We start from the raw sequence: 25,234 nt of genomic DNA, 5'->3' as shown, positions 1-25,234 counted from the left end.
AGGGTGCTCTGTGAACACTGCCAAAGCCACTCAGGCTCTGAGCTGGGGACAGATGTAGGAGGGGCCCACGCATTCTCTAGCCAGCTTTCCGATCTTCCCTCCCTCCTGCCCAGGGCCAGAGTCCTCCTCATTCTCCAAGTCTGCGGGAGGGCCCCTCCTCCAGGAAGCCCCCAGATGTCCCCAGAGGCATCCATTTCGCACCCCTCCAACTCTTCCACAGCTTGAGCCTGATATCTAGCCTAGGCAGCTAGAAAAGGGGCTGCTAGGCCCCCCAGGGTCCAGAAGACTCTCCCTGGTCCCACCCTGAGCCCCGCTCCCTCCTGAAGACCCCACCCACAGAGGCTCAAGAGGCTGAAGAGATAGCTGGCTCCGTTAGCACCCGACAGCTTCCAGAAACTTCCCAATGGCGATTCATCAACAGCCTTGTGAGCTGTTGCTCCCATATTGTCTCTATGTAACACAAAGAAGTGGAGACACCCACCATCAAGGGGCAAAGTGCAGAAGTAACCAGTGTCGCTCCAGACTCCTTGCTCGTGGCTTGGTGTGCATTATCTCATGTTGGTGCTGTTATACCTGTTCTACAGGTGGGGAAACTGAGGCCCAAGAGGCGAGACGGGTAGAGCTGAGGTTTGAATCCTTGCTGCCCAGTTAGAATTGACTTGACAGAACTTTTGTTTGGTTTTGTTTTGCCCAAACACAGCCTGCAGGGCGTTTGGCTTAGAAGGCCAGTCGAGGTGGCACAGGAGCCCTCTGGGACCTCAGGCTTTTCCTCTCTTCCTTGAGGAACAAGTCCCCAACCCTGAATCGTTCCTGGCTGATTCTTGGTGTTGCTCCCTTGGGGTGACCTCTGTGAATCCCCACAGGGAGTCTACCCTGGTGGGTGAGGGGACAGCAGTCAGCCTGAGGTCTCTGATAGACACGGCAGGAAGCCTGAACTCTGCCTTCCAGAGAGGCACTTCTTTACCTGGTCCTGCATGGGCCAGGGATTCTCAAACTCTAGCTGCATCAGAATCCTGAAGGACCTATTAAAACACAGGTGAGCCTGATGTCTGCAGTTATAGCCAGTCCCCAGGTGAAGCTGATGCTAAGACCCACTGGGCTAGGCCATCTGTGGCAATCCTGGGGTGGGAATTTGGGTCGAGTTGTGGAGGTGACTGAGGGGCAAAAGGAGGGAAAGGAAGTGAGTCTCTGCCGTCACCTTTGCAAGGATCCCCTTGTCAATCCTCCCTCACCACAAAGCAGCCATCGCTCCACTGTGGAGAAGTCAAAATTCATTGGTGTGGTATTTTAGAAGCGAGTATACTGGAAAAACATTTTAAATTATTGTATTTGCATAAATCCATGAAGGGAAGAGGCCTAGAGAGGAATCCTTTCCCAAATTCTAAGGGTTGATCACCACGGTTTTTTATCTGTGGGGTCAGTTATGACCAGGCTGGTGAGGTCCTCTCACTGGGTTACCTCTGGGGTTGGTGGGCCATGTTAGTTTAACGGATAAAGAAGCATTAACAGAATCTCAGGCAAGGTTATACCACCAGGGGGACAACAGCTTTGAAAAGGAGCTGCTCCAGGAGAGCTTGTTTGCTAATATGCAATGGCAGAATTGCTGGATGGCCAGGCGCAGGGCACAGGGTGATTTAACTATGCCCTTTGCCCTCTTGTCAGTGCCCGCCTTGCTTTGGATGACTAGCCTGTGCTTTGTACTCTGAAAATGTTTGTGTCAACAGCTTGTTTTCCTTCCAAGTTTTTCTTTGAAACCTTGCTTTGTCTGCTGACTCTGGTTGTTTTCCTGCTTTTAACCAAGGCTGATATGAAGAACTTGAAATATGATATCTTGCCTCCACAACTGGTATCTCTGGTCTAAGGAAGTGGATATGGAGGTTTGGGAGTGAAAGACCTGCTCAGAGAGTCAGCATTGCTCAGGAAAAAATCTCTGTGGGGCTTACTCTGTCCCTTCAGGAGAAGGTAGGAACCCATGTGCCCTTGTGGCTGGGCTGTGACTGGGTTGGCAGAAGGCTGAGGGCTGCCCTGTGGCCACTGCCTACTCAGGCAGCTGTGGCTGCCAGCCAGACGCAAGGAGCAGAGCCTCCAAACCCCTGGGGTCTCTAGTCCCATGTTCAATCAGGTCCTGAGTGTCTGTGTGGCCAGCCTCTCCGTGGACAGTTGTCTATGCAGTCTGTGGATCTCGACACTGAGGTTTCCTGCTCTGTGCAGAAGCTGAAGCCTCTGGGCGGTGCCCCACAATGCCGAGTTTCCTGTCCCTGGCTCTGAGGGAGTTGGGCTGGCAGGGGCTAGGCCCCGGCAGGACTGTTGCTGCGTGCTCAGCTCTGGATAAGGGCTTTTCACGAGTTGATAAGAACTTGGCCTGCACAAAGGGGCATTTATTGTGGCAGGATGGTGTGTCTCCGTCTGAGCAGAGAGGATAGAAATAGCCTTTCATAGAGAGCCAACAGGGTTGGGCTTCTCGTTCTGGAGGGTTTCAGCTTTCAGGCTCCTTCTCCAAGCTTGCAACATGTCCATATTCACCAGTGAGTTATCCACGCTGACCTGGCCAGGGGACTCCCTGACACCTCTCCTGCTGAAACTGTAAGAGAGGTCGGAAGGAAGGAGTGGGAGAGGGGGAAGAAGGGATAGAAAAAAGGGAGAAGGAGAGGGGGGAGAGGGAGGGAGAGAGGAGAAGAGGAAGGATGGAAACAAAGTTAGTTCTTCTTCGGGATTCTTGCCTCAATGGTTTCCTATTACCTGCCCACTGCCTTCGAGTCGATTCCAACTCATAGTGACCCTATAGGACAGAGTAGAACTGCCCCATAGAGTTTCCAAGGAGCACCTGGCGGATTTGAACTGCCAAACTTTTGGTTGGCAGCCGTAGCACTTAACCACTACGCCACCAGGGTTTCCTTCCTATTACCTACAGAATTTATATCTCACCTGACATCCAAGGACCGTGGCCATGTGGCCTCACCTTCCTTCTCTCAGTAAAGTGAGAGCAGAAGGCCTAGGAAAGCGAATTATTATGTGTTCCTGAAAATGCCTTGTCTTTTCCAGCTTGTACAGGTTTGTTTGTTATTTCTTCTGACTATAATGTCCCTCAAAACATGAACATTAAAGCAATAATTAGGTTTCATTTAATACCTATCAATAATTAAAAAAAATTTTTTATTAACTTTTATTGAGCTTTAAGTGAACGTTTACAAATCAAGTCAAACTGTCACATATAAGTTTATATACACCTTACTCCGTACTCCCACTTGCTCTCCCCCTAATGAGTCAGCCTTTCCAGTCTCTCCTTTCGTGACAATTTTGCCAGCTTCCAACTCTCTCTATCCTCCCATTCCCCCTCCAGACAGGAGATGCCAACACAGTCTGATACAAATAGCTCACTCTTCATACAAATAGCTCACCTGATACAAATAGCTCACTCTTCATCAGCATCTCTCTCCTACCCACTGTCCAGTCCCTTCCATGTCTGATGAGTTGTCTTTGGGAATGGTTCCTGTCTTGTGCCAACAGAAGGTTTGGGGACCATGACCGCCGGGATTCCTCTAGTCTCAGTCAGACCATTAAGTATGGTCTTTTTGTGAGAATTTGGGGTCTGCATCCCACTGATCTCCTGCTCCCTCAGGGGTTGTCTGTTGTGCTCCCTATCAGGGCAGTCATCGGTTGTGAATTTTAAAATTTTTAATGTGCTATACTGCAAGGTTTAAAGTCAGGAAAGGTTTGTGTCAGGGTTGTATCCTTTCACCATGCCTATTCAATCTGTATGCTGGATTGGAGGAAGACTCATTAACAACCTGTGTTATGCAAATGACACAACCTTGCTTGCTGAAAGTGAAGAGGACTTGAAGCACTTACCGATGAAGATCAAAGACCATACCCTTCAGTATGGATTGCACCTCAATATAAAGAAAACAAAAATCCTCACAACTGAATCAATACGCAACATCATGACAAAAGGAGAGGAGATTAAGGTTGTCGAGGATTTCATTTTACTTGGATCCACAATCAACACCCATGGAAGCAGCAGTCGAGAAAGCAAAAGATGCATTGCATTGAGCAAATTGGCTGCAAAAGTTCTCCTTAAAGTGTTGAAAAGCAAAGATGTCACCTTGAAGACTAAGGTGCACCTGACCCACGCTGTGGTGTTTTCAATTGCCTTATATGCACGCGAAAGCTGGACAATGAATAAAGAAGACCAAAGAAGAATTGATGCCTTTGAATTGTAGTGTTGGTGAGGAATACTGAATATACCATGGACTACCAAAAGAATGAACAAACCTGTCTTGGAAGAAGTACTGCCAGAATGCTCCCTAGAAGTAAGGATGGCAAGACTATGTCTCACATACTTTGGACATGTTGTCAGGAGGGATGAGTCCCTGGAGAAGGACATCATGCTTGGTAAAGCAGAGGGTCAGTGAAAAAGAGGAAGACCCTTAATGAGATGGATTGACACAGTGGTTGCAACAATGGGTTCAAGTATAGCAACAATTGTGAAGATGGCGCAGGACCAGACGGTGTTTCGTTCTGTTTGACACAGGGTCACTAGGAGTCAGAACTGGCTCGTTGGCACCTAACAATAACAACAAAGTGCTAAAAACCAATGCTGGTAATGTTTTGGAGAGGTTAAATAGTAGTTCAATTACTAGTAACAGAGATCTAAAATTCAAGGCTTAACTAATCATCATGGATTGAATTGTGTCCCCCCGAAATATGTGTATCCAAGGAAAATATGAGCCCAAGACACAGAAAGGGCCACATAAACCAGAGACTCCATTAGCCTGAGGACTAGGAGAGCTAGATGGTGGCTGGCTAACACCAATGACCGTCCTAACAGGGAACAAAACAGAGAGTCCCTGATGGAGCAGGAGAAAAGTGGAGTGCAGAACACAAATTCTGGTAAAAAGACCGGACTACATGGCCTGACTGAGACTGGAGAGAACCCATAAGACATGGCCCATGGACTCTCTGTTAGCCCAAAACTAAAACCATTCCTGAAGCCAACTCTTCAGACAAGGATTAGACTGGACTATAAGACATGAAATGATACTGGTGTAGAGTGTGCTCCTTGGCTGAAGTAGATACATGAGACTAAATGGGCAGCTCCTGTCTGGAGGCGAAATGAGAAGACAGAGGGGTCAGGAGCTGGTTGAATGGACATGGGAAATACAGGGTAGAGAGGAGGAGTGTGTTGTCACATTGTAGGGAGAGCAACTAGGGTCACATAACAATGTGTGTATTTTTGTATGAGAAACTGACTTGAATTGTAAACTTTCACTTAAAGCACACACACACGCATGCACACAAAGAAAAAAACAAAAACAAAAAGATTACAGCCTAGGGGGAAAAAAGATTACAGCTAAGAAAACTCTGTGGAGCTCAAGTTTACTGTGTAAGACATGGGGACCACCATGAGTTGGAATCGACTTGACAGTAACGGGTTTTGTTTTGGCTTTAGGTACAGGAGAGGCTAGGCTCATTTCTTGACAGGCATGGACTGTGTGATCTGCAGTATCTGCTGCAGCCTGGCACATGTAAACAAAAAGAGCAGAGAGGTGCAGTGACTGATTTGTTCTGGAAGGCAAAATTTTAACACATACCAAAAAGTATGAAAATATTCATTCCCTCTCATACAGTCCCAAGCCTGTGACTTTATCTTCGGGAAATAATTCAAAGGGAGGGGGAAAAAAAGCACACACATGAATATATTCATTTTCTCACGATCTCTAGGTGTGAAAATTCAGGAATACTTTACATTTCCAACAGTAGGAAAACACAAGCATACCATGGTATATTCACTTGGTGGGATATTTTGTCAACCTCTGTATGGAGCCCTGGTGATGCGGTGGCTAAAGCACTTGGCTGCTAACCAAAAGGTCAGTGGTTAGAACCCACCAGCCACTCTGCAGGAGAAAGATGTGGCAGCCTGCTTCTGCAAGGACTTACAGCCTTGGGAACCCTATGGGGGCAGTTCTACTCTGTCCTTACAGGGTTGCTATGAGTTGGAATCAGCTCAATGACGATGGGTTTTTGGGTAGATGTTTATTGTGAAGGACATGTAGTTACAAGGATATATGAGTATGCATCCTGTGATTATCACTAGATTATTGTATGTCTGTATGAGAATGAGAACAGACATGGTAGGATTACAGGCACCATTTTCTTCTGAAATTTCCTGGAAGATTGTTTTACATATATCTATGTTTAAATATTTTTTCTTACCATATAAGTATGCCCATTGTAGAAAATATAGAAAATGAAAGAAAAAGAAGAACATAGTTCTATCACCCCGAAATACCAACTGTTCCTTGTGGTGTAAACAGACCATCTTTCCAACACTCCTCCACAAATACGACAAAGAAAGAGCTGGTTGTACCATCAGTAACAACTGTAAAATCTCAGAAGCATTCAGCAGTATTTATGTCTTCTTCTTGTATCTGTGAGTTGCCTGGGATTCAGCTGATCTTGGTGGGCTTGGCTGGGCTTGGTCCCAGGTTGCAGGCTCAGTTTATGTCTGCTCCATGGGTCTCTCATTCTTCTGGGCATGTTTTTCTCATACAGGAGGTAGAAGCTCCACAAGAAATGAGTAGAAGCATACAAGTCTTCTTAAGCTCTAGGCACAAAACTGATCATTGACACTGCTGCCCACACGTTCCATTGCACACAGCAAGTCACTTGGCTGAGCCCAACGTCAAGAGCGAACTTCACCTGCAGCGGAAGGGAAGGGGTGAGTACTTGCTGATCTAGAATCCAAACTATCCCAGATATATATCTTTTCACACAATATATATGCTTTTATATAAAGACATTTGCTTCACAACCAGGATCATTCCATGTATACTATTTTGTCATTTAATTATGTGTTAAGAACACATCTTTCTATGTCATAAAATATTCTTCTACAACATGATTTTTAATGACGTCGTATTATTCTGTTTTATGGTCACATCACAATTTATTCAACTTTTATATTGTTTTCCCCACCTCACTCCCCCACCCCTTTTTTCTGCTTCTGAAAACAATACTGCAGAGATTCTGGGAAGACGGTGGTGTAAACAGACCATCTTTCCAACCCTCTCCCACAAATGCAACAAGGAAATGGTGCTCACCCTTGAGGGGCTCTGAATCTGGGAGCAGAGATCAGCAGCAAGGAACTGCAGACAGGCAAGAATCAATGAATCAACAATGAGTCACATGCAGTAGGAAATCCACTTCTCCCACCATCCTTGCCTCTTCCCCCAGCCATGGCCACTGTCTACTGTGATCTGGGGAAGTGCCCCAGCAAAAGAGCCTTCTTCTCTAACCAACACACTCCCTGCCTATACAAAGAGATAGGACCCCAAGATTCTGCTCCAAAACCAATAAGGCTGACCTCCCTGGGGGTCCATTTGGAGCGTGTCAGCACCTCCCCCACCTGGACACCGTAAGCTGCACAGCTGCTGTGAATTGCTATAGAAGGCCCCTGCAGTGAAGTCTGCTCCCACAGTGAACACTCTACCTACCTCTCTGTGCACCCCATAACTCAGGCCTCTGTAACCAACAAGACATACCTCCCTGGGGGTCAGTTCAGATCTGTCTGCTCCTTCCCATTGGCACTGGGGACTGTTGACTGAGACTGCTGTGTGCTAGGAGACAGATGTCTTGAGACTGAGGCTGAGGCTACACCCACAGCCAACATGCTACAGGGTGGGATGGGGCTCTGATAGCAACAAGGCAGATCTCCATGGGGGTCTGTTCAGAACATGACAGCCCACCTCCAACCCAGTAACTATTGGCTGTTGAGCTGATAGGAACTCCTACAGAACATTTCCTACATTGGGGCCAGGAGACTGCTCCACCAGCCTCCACAGGACCACTGGGCCCCTGAAACGAACAATACAGATCTCTCAGAGGTCCTTCTGGGAGTTCCAGCCCCTCCTCCTCCTGAAATTGAGGAAAGTCCGCCTCTGTTTCCCTTGAATGCCAGCTCAGATGTAAGCAGCTACTACAGAACAGGGAAGGAAGCCTTGGGCAAAACCAGTGGACAACACCCAGCCCTGAAGTGGACTTACTGGGTTTGGGTTTTCCCGCTGAAAATATGGTTGCATACAGGGAAGAGAACACTGAGCCCCTGGTGGAGGTTGATTAGTACATGATATCTCACATGAGAGACAGTGCCCGCTGGTGGACAGATTGACCACAGCGTGTTCTCTGGTGAGTTTGAGAGACATTGAAAGTTGAAAGCTGAGACCTGGCACTTTTGAATCCTAAGTAAATCAGAGAAGGTTTAACTATCACAGAGAGGGAGAGGAAATGGTAAGCAAATGTCAAAGGCTCTGCCTACCTTGGAGTTTTTTGCAGAAAGTAGTGTGAACAAAAACACCAAATACTGGGGAGAACCAAGAAAGTTAATACCCTTGAAAATTTCAATGCCTAATAAAATATGACAAGACACACAAAAAAGAAAAACAATAGCCCACCCAAATGAACATGACAAGAGTGAAAGCACATCTATGGAAGACCAAACAATGAAAAGAATAGAAGAATATAATACAGTTTAAAACATAATTCACGAGTTAAGGGAAAATACAGACAGAGATCTTAAAGAAATGTAAGGAAAATAATGTGTGGACAAAATAAAGATCTAAAAAAAAAAAAAAGAGAGAGAGAGATTAAAAAGAAACCAAACAGAAATTTTGCAGCGGAAGTGGACATTAACTGAAATAAGAAACATAATGGAAGGATTTAACAACAGACTTAATGAGGCAGAAGAAAGAACCAGAATTAGAGGAGAAGATAGTCGAAATAACAGAGGCTGAAGAGAAACAAGAATGGAGGCTCAAAAAGGCTGAGTGAGTTTAATGGAATTATGGGACATCAAGAAACCTAATAAGGACTCCTGGTGGTGGAGTGGTTAAGTGCTCAGCTGCTAACTGAAAGGTTGGCAAACCCACCAGCGGCTCTGCAGGAGAAAGATGTGGTAGTCTGCTTCTGTAAAGACTTATAGCATTGGAAATTCCATGGGCTAGCTTTACTCTGTACTATAAGTTTGCTATGAGTTGGAATCAACTGGATGGCAATGGGAAAGAGATCTAATATACACATCTTGGGAATTCCAGAAGGAGGTGAGAGAGACCAAGGGAGAGAAAGAATATTTGAAGAAATGATGACAAAAATTTCCCCAACCTGACGAAGGGCGTGAATCTACCAATCTAAGAACTCCAGGCAGGATAAACCCAAAGAGATCTACAATGAAACACAACATAGTCAGGCTCTCAAAAAGTAAGGATAAAGACAGAATCCTAAAAACAGTGAGAAGGAAACAAAAAGTCACATACAAAAGATATCCAATAAGATTAAGTGCTGATTTTTCCTCAGAAATATTGGAGGCCAGAAAGCAATGGAATGATATATAAAGTGCCAAAAAAAAAAAAAAGCTGTCAACCAAAAATACAATACTTAGTGAAACTGTCCTTCAAGAATGAGGGTGAAATTGAAATATTCCCAAACAGAAGCTGAGAGAGTTCTTATCACCATACCTACCCTGCAAAAAATTCTAATGGAAATTCTCTAGATGGAAGGGAAAAGACACTAGAAAGTAATCCAAAGCTACACATAAAAAGAAAAACCAAAAACCAAACCACAGCCGTCATGTTGATTCAGACTCATAGTGACTCTACAGGACAGAGTAGAACTGCCCCATATGATTTCCAAGGCTATAATCTTTATGGAAGCAGGCTGCCATATCCTTCTCCTGCAGAGTGGCTGGTGGGTTCAAAATGCCAACCTTTCAGTTAGCAGCTGATCACTTAACCACAGTGCCACCAGTGCTCCTTCAGCTTGCCCTAAGATGTTATAAATACAAGTTGTTAAATTTAATGTTTATGTTAACCACTAAGAAAATCTTTAAAGAACATACACAAAAGGAAAGAAGAAGAGAACCAAAATGGCTCACTGTAATAAACCAACAAAACCCAAAAGCAGGCAGTACTGTAGTAAAGGACAAAGATAAAGAAGGCTTAAGACGCACAAAAAACAAATAAATAACAAAATAGCTGAAATAAGTCACTTCTTATTTTGGTAATCACAGTGAACGTAAATGGACTAAATGCTCCAATCAAAAGGCAGACAGTGGCAGAATGGATAAACATGATCCAAATATACGCTGTTTACAAGAGTCACACCTTAAACCCGAGGACACAAATAGTTTGAAAGTAAAAGGATGGAAAAAAAAATTCTATGCAAATAATAACCAAAATAGACCTGGGTGGAAATTTTAATAATGAAGTAGAGCTGTGATGGTTAAGATTGTGTGTCAACTTGGCTGGGCCATGATTCTCATCTGCCAGTTGTATAATGTTGTGATCATTTCCCTGTTGAAATCTGACATGTGATCACCCCCATGATGGAATCTACTGAGTGGTACTGGTGGGGGTGGGGCCTGTGGCAGCTCACTGCCCCCTCAGCCTTCATCTCTCCGCCTTCCACTGCCTAATTCCTTCCTGCTCTCCTTGCCAAGGTTGTTGGCTTGTTCTGGAACCAACAGCTGTCTCTTGTCTGACCTCTGGTTCTTGGGACTTGAGCTAGCAGCTTACCTGTCCATCTTGGGTTTGCCAGCCTCTGCACCTATGTGAATCAGGAGAAGCCTTGTGGTCTTTCCTGCCAATCTTGGGGATTCCTCGACATTCACAGCCTATGAGTGGGAGCCCTGCTCACTGACTTGCTGATCTTGGGTTCACCAGCTTCTGCGACTCTGTGAATTGGGAAAGACCTCTATCACGATTCAAGGACTTGGGATGTTCCAATCTCTACAATTGCGTGAGCTGTTTCCTTGACACAAATCTCTCTCTATATATTTATATGCTTTACTGGTTTTGCTTCTTTAGATAACCCAGCCTAAGACAAGAGCTTAAGACAAAATCTGTTAGAAGAAATAAAGATGAACATTATATAATGATAAAAGAGTTAATTCATCAAAAAGATTTAACAGAGGTGGGGCCAAGATGGCAGATTAGTCAGATGCTTCCTGTGAACCCTCTTACAACAAAGACCTGAAAAAACAAGTGAAACGATTATATTTATGACAAGCTAGGAGCCCTGAACATCAAAGGCAAAGTTAGAAAACTGACTGAGCGGCAGGAGGAGGGAGAGATGGTTCAGAAGTGGAGAGGAATTGCTGGGTCTGAATCACTGGGAACCCTCAGGCACCATTCCTGGGAGTGACTGCAGTGGGCTGGCAGTAGTGTTCTGGCCCCAGTTTCATCAGGGAGAGACAGCCAGCTGCACAGCCTACTCACACCTCCTGAACCACAGAAGAACAGCGCTCTCGGCAAAAGCTAAGTACTTGCATATATTTCACTGCGCCCGCGGCCCCCAAGCTGGCTTCAGTGGCTGTCAATTTCCCTGGGCCTGAGATAGGCCTGCAGAGTGTCCTGAGCTATTCTCCCGGCCTTGGAGAAGGAATAAATTCACAATTGGGGAAAAGATAATCTGCTGGCTCCACTAACCTAGGGAGCTCAGGACAGAAGTGGCTCCTGCGCAGGCATGAATGGTCCGTGGACTTTGAATACCTTTCCCCCCTGCATGGACCCGTATAGGCCCGTATAGACCCTTGGTGGCAGACTGCAACTGTTTCAGCTGCGTGGTAGAGAGTTGGGTGTTTGAGGTTTGACACCACTTTGCCTATTAAACAGTGTCCTCACCTACCCACTTCAGGGGCCTAAGGACTGGTGGCTCCACCCAAGTCACCCAGGCATCCGCAACAGGGGTCCAAGGGTAAGTGGTACCTCCCAGTCCTTACAACCAAAAGCATTGGCTGCCCATGGTCAATCTGCAGAACCCACCCACTTGTGTGCTCTAGGGAACAAACACACATTTTCCTCACAGACACTTGGGGGATGATTGTCAGCACCCTGCCTTGTTGACAGTGTGATCTCCTGCTGCAACCAGGTACCTGTACTTACACCAATCACCCCTGCCCCTCTAAGACTGTAGGATAGAGCCTGTCCCACACATTTGATGACAAACTACCTGGACACCTGAGCTGAATACATACAAGAAAAGTGAATGGACTCCTAGGCTCATATACCTGATAACAGCTCTAGCCATCTGGTGACAGGACTTTAGAGCTTCAAAGGGAAAAATAATCAAGCTAGCTCATTCAAGCAACCTATTTGGGCATATCAAAACCAAACAAAGCAAGAAGCTAGGATACAGTAAGCAAACAAAATAAACTAATAGGACAACTTGTAGATGGCTTGGAGACAACAGTCAATATCAAATCACATAAAGAAGCAGACCATGATCACATCAACAAGCTCTCAAAAGAAAAAACCAAGGAATCTTCTGGAGGAAGGTGCCTTTCTGGAATTACCTGATGCAGAATGCAAAAGATTAATATACAGAACTCTTCAAGACATCAGGAATGAAATTAGGAAGATAGGCAATACACAGAACATGCCAAGGAACACACAGATAAAGCATTTGAAGAAATTAAAAAGGTTATTCAAGAACATGATGAAAAATTTAATAAGCCATGAGAAACCATAGACAGAAAGCAAACAGAAATTCAGAAGATCAACAATAAAATTACAAAATTAGACAACTAAAAAGAAAGCCAGAGGAGCAGAAGCGAGGAATTGGAAGGTAGAATTAGTGAGACTGAAGATAAAACACTTGGCATTAATATATTTGAAGAAAAGTCTGATAAAAGAATTAAAAAAAATGAAGAAACCGTAAGAATCATGTGGGACTTTATCAACAGAAATAACCTATGAGTGACTAGAGTACCACAACAGAGAAGGATAACAGAAAATACGAGAGAATTGTCGAAGATTTGTTGGCAAAAAACTTCCCTGATATCGTGAAAGATGAGAAGATATCCAAGATGCTTATCAAACTCCACATAAGGTAGATTTTAAAAGAAAGTCACCAAGATATATTATAATCAAACTTGCCAAAACCAAAGATGAAGAGAGAATTTTAAGAGCAGATAGGGACAAATGAAAAGTCACCTACAAAAGAGAGTCAATAAGAATAAGCTCAGACTCCTTGGCAGAAACCATGCAGGCAAGAAGGCAATGGGATGACTTACATAAGGCATTGAAGGAAAAAAACTGCCAGCCAAGAATCATATATCCAGCAAAACTGTCTCTCAAATATGAAGGTGAAATTAGGACATTTCCATATAAACAGAAGCTTAGGAAATTCATAAAAACAAAACCAAAACTACAAGAAATACTAAAGGGAGTTCTTTGGTTAGAAATCAACAATATCCAATATCAACCCAGAGTACAACATGGGACAAGCAATCAGATGTCAACCCAGATAGGGAAATCACAAAAATAAATCAAGGTAAAAAAACACTGAAAACAGGGAAAAAGCGGTGTCATTAGGTAAAAGAAGAAAAATTAAAACAATAAAGAAGAACTAAGAAATGTAGTCATAGATCTTTCATATGGAGAGGAAGACAAGGCAATATAAAGAAATAAAAGTTCAGTTTAAACTTAGAAAAAAGGGGTAAACATTAAGTAGCCACAAAGGAGACTAACAATCCTACACATCAAAGTAAAATACAAGAAAAAAATACTCAGCAGAAACAAAATCATCAGCAACGAATAAGAGGAAAAGACAACATATAAAGATAAACTACTTAGCATATAAAATTAAGTGGAAAAAAGAAACTGTCAACAACACACAAAAAAAGACATCAAAATGGCAGCACTAAACTCATACCTATCCATAATTAGGCTGAAAGTAAATGGACTAAATGCACCAATAAGGAGGCAGAGAGTGGCAGAATGGATTAAAAAACAAGATCCATCTATATGCTGCCTACAAGAGACACACCTTAGATTTAGAGACACAAATGAACTAAAGCTCAAAGGATAGAAAAAAACATATCAAGCAAAGAACAATCAATAAAGAGCAGGAGTGGCAATATTAATTTCTGACAAAATAGACTTTAAAGTTAAATCCACCACAAAGGGTAAGGAAGGACACTATATAATGCTTAAAGGGACAATATACCAGAAGGCTATAATCATATTAAATATTTATGCACCCAATACAGGGCTGCAACATACGTAAATGCTAACAGCACTGAAAAGTGAGATAGACAGCTACACAATTATGGTAGGAGACTTCAAACACACCAATTTTGGTGAAGGACAGGACATCCAGAAAGAAGCTCAATAAAGACATGGAAGATCTAAATGCCACAGTGAACCATCTAGACCTCATAGACATATACAGAACGCTCCACCCAATAGCAACCAAGTATACTTTCTTTTCTAGCGCACATGGAACATTCTCTAGTATAGACCACATATTAGGTTATAAAGCAAGCCTTAGCAGAATCTAAAACTTAGACATACTACAAAGCATCTTCTCTTACCATAAGGCCATAAAAGTAGAAATCAATAACAGAAAAAGCAGGGAAAAGAAATCAAACACTTGGAAACTGAACAACGCCCTGCTCAAAAACAACTGGGTTATAGAAGACATCAAGGATGGAATAAAGAAATTCATAGAATGCAATGAGAATGAAAACACTTCCTATCAGAACCTTTGGTGCACAACAAAAGCAGTGCTCAGAGGTCAATTTATATCAATAAATGCACACATACAAAAAGAAGAAAGGGCCAAAATCAAAGAAATATTCCTACAACCTGAATAAACAGAAAGAGAGCAACAAAAGAAACCCTCAGGCACAAGAAGAAGGCAAATAATAAAAATTAGAGCAGAACTAAATGAAACAGAAAACAGAAAAACAATTGAAAGAGTTGACAAGACCAAAAGCTGGTTCTTTGAAAAAAATCAACAAAATTGAAAAACCATTCGCCAAACTGAAAAAAGAAAAACAGGAGATAAAGCAAACAATCAGAATAAGAAATGAGATGGGTGATATCACAACAGACCCAACTGAAATCAAAAGAATCATATCAGGTTACTACGAAAAATTGTACTCTAACAAATTTGAAAATGTGGAAGAATTGATGAATTTCTAGAAACACATTACCTACCTAAACTAACACACACAGAGGTAGAACAATTAAATAAACTCATAACAAAAGAAGAGATTGAAAAGGTAATTTAAAAACTCCCAACAAAAAAAAGCCCTGGCCCGGACAGCTTCACTGCAGAGCTCTACCAAACTTTCAGAGAAAAGTTAACACCACTACTACTGAAGGTATTTCAGAGCATAGAAAAGGTCAGAATACTCCCAAGCTCATTCTATGAAGCCAGGATATCCCTGATACCCAAACCAGGTAAAGACACCACAAAAAAAAAGAAAATTACAGACCTATATCCCTCATGAACTTAGATGCAAAAATCCTCAACAAAATTCTAGCCAATAGACTTCAACAACATATCAAAAAAATAGTTCACCATCACCAAGTGGGATTCATACCAGGTATGCAGGGATGGTTCAACATTAGAAAAACAATTCATGTAATCTGCCATATAAATAAAACAAAAGACAAGAACCACATGATTTTATCAATTGCTGCAGAAAAGGCATTTGACCAAGTCCAATATGCATTCGCGATAAAAACTCTCAGCAAAATAGGAATAGAAGGAAAATTCCTCAACATAATAAAGGACGTTTATACAAAGCCAACAGCCAACATCATCCTAAGTGGAGAGAATCTGAAAGCATTCCCCTTGAGATCTGGAACCAGACAAGGATGCCCTTTATCACCACTTTTATTCAGCATTGTGCTGGTGGTCCTAGCAGAGCAATTAGGCTAGATAAAGAAATAAAGGGCATCCATATTGATAAGGAAGAAGTAAAAGTATCTCTATTTGGAGATGACATGGCCTTATACACAGAAAACCCTAAAGAAACCTCAAGAAAACTACTGAAACTAATAGAAGAGTTCAGTAGAGTGTCAGGATACAAGATAAACATACAAAAATCAGTTGGATTCCTCTACAACAAAAAGAACATCAAAGAGGAAATCACCAAATCAATACCATTTACAGTAGCCGTCAAGAAGATAAAATACTTAGGAATAAATCTTACCAGAGATGTGAAATACCTATATAAAGAAAACTACTGCACACTACTGCAAGAAACCGAAAGAGAGCTACATAAATGGAAAAACATACCTTGCTCATGGAGAGGAAGGCTTAATATTGTAAAAATGTCTATTCTACCAAAAGCAATCTATAGATACAATGCAATTCCGATCCAAATTCCAACAACATTTTTTAATGAGATGGAGAAAGAAATCACTAACTTCATATGGAAGGGAAAGAGTCCCTGGATAAGTAAAGCATTAGTGAAAAAGAAGAACAAAGTGGGAGGCCTCACACTACTTGGTTTTAGAACCTATTATATCGCCACAGTGGTCAAAACAGCCTGCTACTGGCACAACAGATACATAGACCAATGGAACAGAACTGAGAATCCAGACATAAATCCACCCACATATGTGACAAAGGCCCAAAGTCAGTTAGATTTGGAAAAGACAGTCTAACAAATGGTGCTGGCATAACTGGATATCCATCTGCAAAAAAATGAAAAAAGACCCATACCTCATGCAATGCACAAAAACTAACTCAAAATGGATCAAAGACCTAATTATAATATGCAAAACAATAAAGATCATGGAAGAAAAAATACAGACAATGTTAGGAGCCCTAATACATGGCATAAACAGTATAGAAAACATTACTAACATCACACGAATGCCAGAAGAGAAACTAGATAACTGGGAGCTCCTAAAAGTCAAACACCTATGCCTATCCAAAGGGTTCATCAAAAGAGTAAAAAGATTACCTACAGACTGGGAACAAGTTTTTAGCTATGACATTTCTGATCAGCGTCCGATCTGTAAAATCTACATGATACTGCAAAAACTCAACTACAAAAAGACAAATAACCCCATTAAAAAATGGCCAAAGGATATGAACCAACACTTCACTAAAGAAGACATTCAGGTATCTACCAGATATATGAGGAAATGCTCACTATCATTAGCCATTAGAGAAATACAAATAAAAACTACAATGAGATCTCATCTCACTCCAACAAGGCTGGCATTAATTTGAAAAACACAAAGTAATAAATGTTGGAGAGATTGTGAAGAGACTGGAACACTTATACACTGCTGGTGGGAATGTAAAATGGTACAACCACTTCGGAAATCGAGTTGGCGCTTCCTTAAAAAACTAGAAATAGAACTACCGTATCATCCAGCAATCCCTCTCCTCGGAATATACCCTAAAAAAAAAAAAAAATTTTTTTTTTTTTTTTTTTTTTTATCATCCAGCAATCCCTCTCCTCGGAATATACCCTAAAAAAATAAGAGCCTTTACACGAACAGATATATGCACACCCATGTTCATTGCAGCGCTGTTTACAATAGCAAAAAGATGGAAGCAATCAAGGTGTCCATCAATGGATGAATGGATAAATAAATTATGGCATATTCACACAATGGAATACTAACACAATGGAATACTACACATCGATAAAGAACAATGATGAATCCGTGAAACATTTCATAACATGGAGGAATCTGGAAGGCACTAAGCTGAGTGAAATTATTCAGTTGCAAAAAGACAAATATTGTATGAGACCACTATTATAAGAATGTGAGAAATAGCTTAAATAGAGAAGAAAATATTCTTTGATGGTTATGAGAGTGGGGAGGGAGGGAGGGAGAGGGGTTTTCACTAACTAGATAGTAGACAAGAACTGTTTTAGGCGAAGGGAAAGACAACACACAATACAGGAGAGGTTAACACAAGTGGACTAAACCAAAAGCAAAGCAGTTTCCTGAATAAACTGATCACTTAGAAGGCCAGCATAGCAGGGGCAGGGGTTTGGGGACCATGGTTTCAGGGGACATCTAGGTCTATTGGCATAATAAAACCTATTAAGAAAACATTCTGCATCCCACTTTGGAGAGTGGCATCTCAGGTCTTAAAGGCTAGCAAGTGGCCATCTAAGGTGCATCAATTGGTCTCACCCCACCTGGTGCAAAGGAGAATGAAGAACACCAAAGATACAAGGTATTTATGAGCCCAAGAGACAGAAAGGGCCACGTAAACCAGAGACTACATCATCCTGAGACCAGAAGAACTAGATGGTATCCAGCTACAACCGATGACTGCCCTGACAGGGAACACAACAGAGAACCCCTGAGGGAGCAGGAGAATAGTGGGATGCAGTCCTCAAATTCTCGTGAAAAGACCAGATTAAATGGTCTGACTGAGACTAGGAGGACCCCAGAGGTCACGGACCCCAGACCTTCTGTTAGCCCGAGACAGGAATCATTCCCAAAGCCAACTCTTCAGACAGGGATTGGACTGCACTATGGGATAGAAAATGATACTGGTGAAGAGTGAGCTTCTTGGATCAAGTAGACACTTGAGACTATATGGGCAGCTCATGTCTGGAAAGGAGATGAGAGGGCAGAGGGGGTCAGAAGCTGACTGCATGGACACAAAAATACAGAGTGGAGGAAACAAGTGTGCTGTCTCATTAGGGCGAGAGCAACTAGGAGTATATAAATTTTTGTATGACAGACTGACTGGAATTTTAAACTTTCACTTAAGGCATGATAAAAATTAAAAAAAAAAAAAAGATTTAACAATTATGGATGTATATGCACCCAACACTGGAACAACTGAATACCATATTTTTATACAAGTAATGCATGCCTTCTGTGTTTGTTTCCCGTCACCCCATGAGATGTTTTCATAAGGACTACAATAATCGTTGGAGACTCCAGTACACCACTTTCAATACTGGACAGAATATCTAGAAAGAAGATCAGCAAGGAAACAAAGGACCTGAATGACACCATAAACCAACCAGACTTAACAGACATACCTAGAACACTTTACCCAACAACAGCACAATATACATTCTACTCCAGAGCACATGGATCATTTTCCAGGATAAACCACGTTAGGTAACAAAGTAAGTCTCAATACACTTAAAAAGAATGAAATCATACAAAGTATTTTCTCTGACCACAATGGAGTAAAGGTAGAAATCAGTAACAGAAAAAAAAAAAACTGGAAAATACACAAACACATGGAAATGAAACAACACACTATTAAACTACCAATGGTTCAAGGAAGAAATGAAAAAAGAAATCACAAATTACTTAAAATCAAATGAAAATGAAAGTACAAAATACCAAAACTTATGGGATATACTGAAGGCGGTACTCTGAGGGAAACTTATAGTGGTAAATGTTGTTTTTAGGTGCTGTTGAGTTGGTTCCGGCTCATAGCGACCCTATGTACAACAGAACAAAACACTGCCTGGTCCTGCATCATCCTCACAACCACTGCTATATTTGAGCCCATTGTTGCAGCTGCTGTGTCAATTTCATCGAAGTTCTTCCTCTTTTGCCGGAGCTTCTTCTACCTTACCACACATGGTGTCCTTCTCCATGGACCAGTCTGCCCTGATAACATGTCCAAAGTACCATCCTCACTTCCAAGGAGCACCCTGGCAGTACTTCCAACATAGGCTTGTTGGTTCTTCTGTCAGTCCACAGTATAATATTCAATATTCTTCACCAACACCATAATTCAAATGTGTAGATTCTTTTTTGGTCTTCCTTGTTCATTGTCCAGGTTTCACATGCATACAAAGCTACTGAAAATATCATGGCTTGGGTCAGACGTACCTTAGTCCTCAAAGTGACATCTTTACTTTTCAACATTTTAAAGAGGTCTTTTGCACCACGTTTGTCCAACGCAATATGTTGTTTGATTTCTTGGCTGCTGCTTCCACAGGTATTGATTGCGGATCCAAGTAAAATGAAATCCTTGACAACTTCAATATTTTCCCCGTTTATCATGATGTCGTTTATTGGTCCACTTGTGAGGATTTTTGTTTTCTTTGTGTTTAAATGTAATCTATACTGAAGGCTGAAACCTTTGATCTTCATCAGTAAGCACTTCAAGTCCTCTTCACTTTCAGCAAGCAAGGTTGTGTCATCTGCATAACACAGGTTGTTAATGAGTCTTCCTCCAATCTTGATACCTCTTTCTTCTTCATATAGTCCAGCTTCTCAGATTATTTGCTCAGCATACAGATTCAATCAGTGTGGTGAAAGAATACAACACTGAGGCCCACCTTTCCAGATTTTAAATCATGCAGTATCCCCTTGTTCTGTTCAAATGACTGCCTCTTGATCTGTGTACAGGTTCCTCATGAGCACGATTAAGTGTTCTGGAATTCCCGTTCTTCACAATGTTATCCAAAATTTGTTATGATCCACACCGTCGAATGCCTTTGCATGGTCAATAAAACACAGGAAAACATCCTTCTGGTATTCTCTGCTTTCAGCCAGGATCCATCTGACATCAGCAACGATATCCCTCATTCCATGTTCTCTCCTGAATCTAGCTTGAATTTCTGGCAGTTCCCTGTTGATGCACTGCTGCAACCATTTTTAAATTATCTTTAGCAAAATTTTACTTGTGTGTGATATTAATGATAGTGTTCAATAATTTCCACATTCTTTTGGATCATCTTTCTTTGGAATGGGCACAAATATGAATTTCTTCCAGTCAGTTAGACAGGTAGCTGTCTTCCAAGTTTCTTGGTGTAGACTAGAGAGCACCTCCAGTGCTGCATCCATTTGTTGAAACATTTCAGTTGATAGCCTGTCAATTCCTGGAGCCTCATTTTTCATCAATGCCTTCAGCGCAGCTTGGACTTCTTCCTTTAATATCATCAGTTCTTGATCATATGCTACCTCCTGAAATGGCTGAACTTCGACCAGTTCTTTTTGGTATAGTGACTCTGTGTTTTGATGCTTCCTGTGTTGTTCAATATCTTGCTGATAGAGTCCTTCAAAATTGCAACTTGAATCTTGAATACTTTCTTTAGCTTTTTCAGCTTTTCAAAAGCCAAGCGTCTTCTTCCATTTTGGTTTCCTAATTCCTGGTCTTTGCACATTTCATTATAATACTTCTCCAGCTGCCCTTTGAAATCTTCTGTTCAGCTCTTTTATTTCATCATTTTTTCCATTCCCTTTAGTTTGGAAAACCTGGTGGCGTAGCGGTTAAGTGCTACAAAAAAAAAAAAAAAAAAAAGGTGGGGAGGGGCTCAAAAAAAGCCCATTTTGAGCCACAGAAAGAATAACCTGTCCTATGTTCTTTATTGGAAACCCTAGTGGCACAGTGGGTAAGCACTACAGTTGCTAACCAAAGAGTCGGCAGTTCGAATCCGCCAGGGGCAGTTCTACTCTGTCCTATAGGGTTGCTATGAGTCAGAATAGACTGAATGGCAGTGGGTTTCGTTTGGGTTTTGGTACGTTGAAAAGCAAGTTTCAGAGTCTCTTCTGACATCCATTTTGGTTTTTTCTTTCTTTCATGTGCTTTTAATGACTTCTTGCTTTCTTCATATACAATGTCCTTGACGTCATCCCACAGTTCACCTGGTCTTTGGTCATTAGTTTTCAATGCATTAAATTTATTCTTGAGATGGCCTTCAAATTCAGGTGGAATATCCTTATGGTCATATTTTGGCAGTTGTGGACTTGTTTTAATTTTCTTCAGCTCCAACTTGAACTTGGATATGAGCAATTGATGGTGTTTTCCACAGTCAGCCCCCGGCCTTGTTCTGACTGATGATATTGAACTTTTCCATCACCTCTCCACAGATGTGGTCAATATGATTCCTGTGTTTTCCATCAGGTGAGGTCCATGTGTATGGTCACTGTTTTTATTGTTGAAAAAACGCATTTGGAATGAATAAGTCATCAGTATTGCAAATTTCTATCACGCACAGTTTCCATCACCAAAGCCATATTTTCCAACTACCAATCCTTCTTTGTTTCCAACTTACACATTGCAATCAACAGTAGTTACCAATGCATCTTGATTGCATGTTTGATCAATTGCAGACTGCAGTAGTTGGTAAAATTCTTCAATTCCCTCATCTTTGGACTTAGTGGTTGATGTGTTTAAATTTGAATAATGGTCATCTTAAGGGGTCTTCCTTGTAGGTGTATGGATATTATCCTGTCACTGAAGCATTGTACTTCGGGCTAGATCTTGAAATGTTCTTTTTGACGATGAATGCAAAACCATTCCTCTTCAATTTGTCATTCCCGGCATAGTAGACCATGTGGCTGTCTGATTCAAAACTCATAACATCAGTCCATTTCAGCTCACTAATGCCTAGGATATTGATCTTTATGCATTCCATTTCATTTTTGACTACTTCCAATTTTCCTAGCTTTTAACAGTGGATCACCTAATATAATAACAAAAGCACAGAAGACAAAAATAAATGGGACTTCATAAAAATTAAAAACTGTTGTTCATTCAAAAGATTTTACTGAAAAGGTGAAAAGACAAGCTACTGACTGACAGAATACTTTGGAAACCATATATCCAATAAGAATCTAATAATCAAAATATATATAAAACTTTGACAAGTTAACAACAAAAAGGCAAATAACCCAATCAAAAAATGGGCAAAGAAAAAGACTTGGATAGACATTCCACCAAAAAGGACATTCAAATGGCCACCAGACACATGAAAAAATGGTCAACGTCATTAGCCATCAGAAAGATGCAAATCAAAATCACAATGAGATACCATTTCCCTCCCACAAATGTTGGCGAGGATGCTAGTGGGAATGCAATACATTACAGCCATTGTGGAAAACAGTGTGGCAATTTGTCAAAATACTAAAAATAGAATTACCATATGACCCAGCAATTCCACTCCTGGGTATATACTTAAAAGACTTCAAAGCAGAGACTCAAAAAGAGACTTGTAAACCAGTGTTCATTGCAGCACTAGTCATAATAGCCAGAAAGTATAAACAACCTAAATGTCCATTAACAGATGTATGAATAAACAAAATGCGGTACATACATACAAAGAAATACTACTTAGCCAGTAGGAGAAATGAAGTCTTGATACGTACTGCAGTGTGGTTGGAGCTCGAAGACATTATGTTGAGTGAAATAAGCCAGTTACAAAACGACGAATATTGTATGACTGCACTTATATAAAAAGACAAGAAAAGGAAAATGTACAAAGACCAAAGTTTATTAGTGGTTTCCTGGGGTTGAAGGGAGGGGGAAAAGTGGGGCTAATAGTGATGAAAAAATCGCATTGATTATTGTAATTGCTGTCAATAAGTCATACACCAGTAAAAAGTTGAATTGGCAAAAGTTGTGTGATAGATATAGTTATAACAATGAAAAAAAAAAAAAAAGACAGAGAGAGAGAAAGTAGCTTCTGAGGCTGCTTATTTACAGCCAAACACCTCATGGGATTTTGTTCCTTGGTTTGGAGGTTTAGGGTCATGGTTTCATGGGACATCCCAGTTAATTGGCCTAATAATGTGTTTAGTGCTTCTGTTCTACCTCCTGGTTCCTTGCATAGTACCTGGGGCCTTAAAAGCTTGCAAGCAACCATCCAAGTTGCAACAGCTGGTCTCTACTCACCTGGAGCAACAGAGGAGAAAGGAGAATCATGAATAGGAGGAGGAAATAGAATGTGTAGCTAACTGCTTCCGTGAACAATGGCCTCCTTTGCCACGAGACCAGAACTGGATGGTGCCTGGCTATCATTACTGAACATTTTGATCAAAGATTCCATAGAAGAATTCTGATCAAAAGGAGGAAAATGTAAAACAGAATTTAAAAGTCTCATGGAGTCTAGATTTTCCCAAGCCATGGAGGGTTGATGAACCCCTGAAACTATTGCTCTGAGATGATCATTAAACATTAAACCAAAAATATCCCCTGAAGTCTTCTTAAAACCAAACAATAATTTAGCTTAAGTAATAAAAAAGATCTGACTTGAGCATTATGCTCTCTTAAGAACTATCTATATGGGATCAAATAGACAATAGCAACTCAAAAGATTAGACAGGATGCTTAGGGAGCAGTGAGTTTATTTTAACGGGGGAGGAAGAACTCAGAAAAGAACGGTGAAAATCGTTGCACAGTTGGAAGAATGTAATCAATGTCACTAAACTGTACGTGTAGAAACAGTCTAATTGGTGTATGTTTTGCTCTGTGTATTCTCAACAACAACAAAATAAATAAAATTTAGAAAAAAAGTAAAAGAAGGAAAAACCCATCCTGCCACGCAGAAAAGATCACTGGTAATGTTTTAATGTTTCTTTCCAGGATTTTTCTATGTACATGTGTTTACCTCATTGCAATTATTTCACTTTGCATCCTTTTCCAGGTAACACTGTAGCATCAGCTGTGACAGACTCCACTGTAGACGTCCCGTGTATTCTGCAGTGTGATCTATTGTTTCTCCTTTCCCCTGACATCCATTAAATGGCCTATGATATTTCTTTACTTCATGTAATGCTATGGTGAATTATGCAAAAGCTTTTATCATGTTAAGGAATAGCTCTGTAGGAAAGATTCTCAGAAGTGAAATTCTTTGGCTCAGACGATATAAATATTTTAAAGGTCCTTGATACATATTGCCAAAATGTTGTCCAGAAAAGCAGAACCCATTCGTATTCCTACCAGCAGAGCATCAAGTGTCTGTCTTGCAGCAACTGTGATAGTTTGAATAGCCTCAAGTTTTTTTAAAAAAGTCATTTTGCGTATTCCATTGGAAGTGAAAATTTGTGAATCATGGTTTCAATATGCATTTTTGTAGGTCCGAGGTTAATTTTTTTTTCACACGTATTGTAGTCATTTATATTTCTTCTGAATTCACTGAGGCAGAGACAGTGCTAAGAATTTATCATTTTCTCAGGCACACAACTAAACTACATTTCCTGTGCCTTGTCTTCTGAGTGTGATCATATGATTTATCCTCATCAAATGAATTTGAGAGGAATTGATCTGATACTAGATGGAAGTAACCGGGTCCCTGGGACACCACTTGGGGTGATAAGCAGGAGAGCTCTCCTTCTGCCTTCAGACTTTCATGAGTGAGAAGTAAACCTTATTGTATTAGCCATCAAGAGGTTGAGGTTTATTTAATTCTGCAGCAGAACTTGGCCTCTTTTGAGTAAAATACTTAACTATTTTAGTGATAACTACTGTGTAACTACACATATGTCACTGTGTAACAAATTACCCTAAAATTAAACAGCTTTAAAAACAACAATAACCACTTATCATCTTTCACAGTTTATATAGGTCAATAATTCAGGGTCAGCATGGTGGCTCTGGCTTGAGGTCTCCCATGAGGTTGCAAGCAGACGTCAGCTGGGGCTGCAGTCCTCTGAAGGCTTCAGTGGGGCTGGGGATCCACTGCCAAGGGTGTTTACTCACACGGCTGGCT

General features: G+C 41.3%; 2 long non-coding RNA genes across 9 annotated transcripts in view; one reads left to right on the top strand and one right to left on the bottom strand.

Moving 5' to 3' along the window:
• The window catches only part of LOC111748131 (uncharacterized), a 45,489-nt gene that overhangs the window by 7,106 nt on the left and 13,149 nt on the right, over window positions 1-25,234 (top strand). For 6 of the 8 annotated variants that reach the window (XR_002784078.2, XR_010322934.1, XR_010322935.1 and 3 more), the window contains exon 2: window positions 6,553-6,718. This is a non-coding gene — a long non-coding RNA (uncharacterized LOC111748131). Of the gene's footprint in view, window positions 1-6,552; window positions 8,631-25,234 lie in introns of those variants that run through there. The other 2 variants (XR_002784074.2, XR_002784073.2) reach the window with 2 other exon arrangements.
• LOC135232419 (uncharacterized) lies at window positions 4,951-8,088 on the bottom strand. The gene is made up of 3 exons (XR_010322936.1): window positions 7,542-8,088; window positions 7,101-7,145; window positions 4,951-6,699 (listed from the first exon to the last, which is right to left on the bottom strand). It is a non-coding gene; the product is annotated as an uncharacterized LOC135232419 (long non-coding RNA).

The sequence above is a fragment of the Loxodonta africana genome, chromosome 9 (assembly GCF_030014295.1).
Source record: "Loxodonta africana isolate mLoxAfr1 chromosome 9, mLoxAfr1.hap2, whole genome shotgun sequence".
Classification (NCBI taxonomy): Eukaryota; Metazoa; Chordata; class Mammalia; order Proboscidea; family Elephantidae; genus Loxodonta; species Loxodonta africana.
This window is presented reverse-complemented; position numbering and strand designations above follow the sequence as displayed.